The sequence below is a fragment of the Pteropus vampyrus genome, unplaced genomic scaffold, assembly GCF_000151845.1.
Source record: "Pteropus vampyrus isolate Shadow unplaced genomic scaffold, Pvam_2.0 Scaffold321, whole genome shotgun sequence".
NCBI lineage: Eukaryota > Metazoa > Chordata > Mammalia > Chiroptera > Pteropodidae > Pteropus > Pteropus vampyrus.
Genome location: NW_011889102.1, coordinates 1,728,224 through 1,730,604, shown reverse-complemented (window position 1 = coordinate 1,730,604; position 2,381 = coordinate 1,728,224). Strand labels below are relative to the sequence as shown.

The 2,381-nt window shown below is 46.1% G+C and overlaps 1 protein-coding gene across 3 annotated transcripts in view; it reads right to left on the bottom strand.

Moving 5' to 3' along the window:
• Positions 1-2,381, bottom strand: part of SLC6A5 (solute carrier family 6 member 5) — a 49,408-nt gene that overhangs the window by 12,970 nt on the left and 34,057 nt on the right. The gene's annotated exons all lie outside the window — the stretch shown is intronic.

Below are 2,381 nucleotides of genomic sequence, written 5' to 3'. Positions count from 1 at the left end.
CATCAGTTCATGGGTAACTAGCTGAGAGTTTGTGCTCTAGTGGTCAAAAAGACCTGGATCCAAATTCAGACTCCATGACTTACCGGCTGGGCAACCCTAGACAAGTTATTTAATTTCCATAAGCCTCAATTTTGCCCATCCGTACGATGGAATAGCAACGGAGGACCTCGCAGGGTGGTCATGAGGGACGGATGAGAAAAGCACAGGCACAGCCCTGAGAATGATGCCTCACACATCATCGACACCCGCGGAATATGAGCTTTCATTATGAATGGACAATGAACTTGGAATTCAGCAGTTCTGATTCGGGATTCCCCAAGAATTACGCGTGTGGTCTCGGAGGACACCGGAGCTGCAGTTTTCTCTGTCAGCATAAAGCCCCCTCTCCCCATTCCTGTCTGCTTCACAGCCTCCATGAGAAGATTACTGTAACCCACAATGGCTAAAGATCGGCAGCTGTAAATTTCCTTGTAAATAGAAAACTAAATGATAATGGGCAGAGACAAGTGAACGCTGGAGTAATCCCCAGCCAGCACACGTCCAGAAACCAGAAATCGTAGCACCTGGCGTTTTCAAACTGAAGCATTAACAATACTTTTTAAGCTGGAATTTATGAAGGTGTTTGTTCCTAATGTTGCCAAAAGCCTTGGGGCATTTAAAGAATAAATCCTCAAATGCCTCAGATACCCCTGCTTTATACATTTATTATGCATTTATTGGTAGAGCCAGCCCTCGGAAGGCTCCCTATGTGAACCATAAAAGAAAAGTCTGTTTTAAACTACAGTTTGAAATAGGTCTTGAATGCAGAACACCTAGAAAGGCTGTCAGTGTCCGGCAACAGTCGGGCCCTTAAAGTGGACAAGAGGTCTTGAAGTGGCCACTACCGGAGAACCTTGACTGATGGCTTTAACAGGACTCAGTCCTTTGGGCTTTACTGCTTTTTCAGGACAAAAATGATTTCCAAATACATGGCCTGCTTCAAGTTCAACTGCCTCCCTAAAGTATGCAGGGGAAGGCATCACTTTCAGCTAATTCTACTCACCCAAGATGGCTGGGGAGCGGATTTTAAAAATACATTTTTTATATTATTTTGTAGAGTTTAATTTTTTTTTTTTTTCAAAAGATGGATTGTCTGAGCCACAGAGAAGTTGTCCCCAGACGAGGTCCATACATCTGGTAGAGGCCAAGTCCTGTTTCTTTCCAAACCCACTGGGAGGCAGTATGGTGCAGTGGCTGGGTACAGGCTCCATTTCCCGTGGACTGGAAAACTGATGCTGCCTCTTGCTAGCCTGGAAAACTGACACTGCCTCTTGCTAGCTGTGGGACCATAAGTGAGATTCGTTCTCTCCGGATAAACCTCCGTTTCCTTATCCATCCCGTGGAGATAACAGTTCTAAGAGAATTAAATGTGTCGATGCAAATAAAGGGCTCAGAACGATGCCTGGACAGTGAGGACTCGGTAAGAACAGACTGTGAGAGAATAGCAAAGGGGCTTTGCAGACCAGCAACACGACAGGCCCCCAGAGACCTACAGCGACGCGTCCTTTATTCTAGAGAGCCGCTAAAGACACGGCCAGGGGCTCTGGTCAATGCAGTATGTCAAGACCCGCAGCACACCGGGAAAGGCCACTCTGCCATGAAACCCATTAGAAACGGATGGGTTCTCAAAGTATACACCACCTGAACTCTTGTGTCTTTGGGTGGAAGGGTTGGCATCCAGGTGATAGACAGATGGTTGGATGGTCAGGCCTGTTTGAGAGTGTTTGTTTTGATGAACAGGGTCGCTGGACTATTTGGGGGCAAGAGACCAAGGCAGCACTTCCTAGTAGCCTGGTTACTTGACAGTTACCACCTACACCTGGGAACTCTAAATACAATATGCACATTTGTGTCCATCTTCTCTGGTCCAACTCAGTCTTTCTGCTGCTGGATGAGCATCTTAGTAGGGCTTCGGGATGGATTCTGACCATGAATCATTGCTCCACAGGCAGCCATAGAGATGACTGGGAGATGACTTTAAAAGGCTGGCTTTCTAGGAAGCTGCTTTTCTAAAGTAGATGGCCCCTTCTCTATGCCCATTGTAAAAGGAGAGGACAGCTTGGTCTTGTCACTGATCCTACCCTCAGCCCCCAAAACTCCGATATGGTCAAGATTTGGGGTAATGACTGTGACAAAAATGTCTCCCTTAGAAAGGAGCAGTAAACAAAATAGAATATTGTTAGATCATCAAAGCAAACCTGTTTTTGACCAAAGACCAAAACGTAGTTAAAAATGTGGTTCAGCAATAATGTACTGCATGTCTACATGCCAATCTTGCCCAGCTAGGAGGGAGAAGGGCTGGCATTTAATGCAGGCCCGACCCCAAATCTCTGTCCTATATT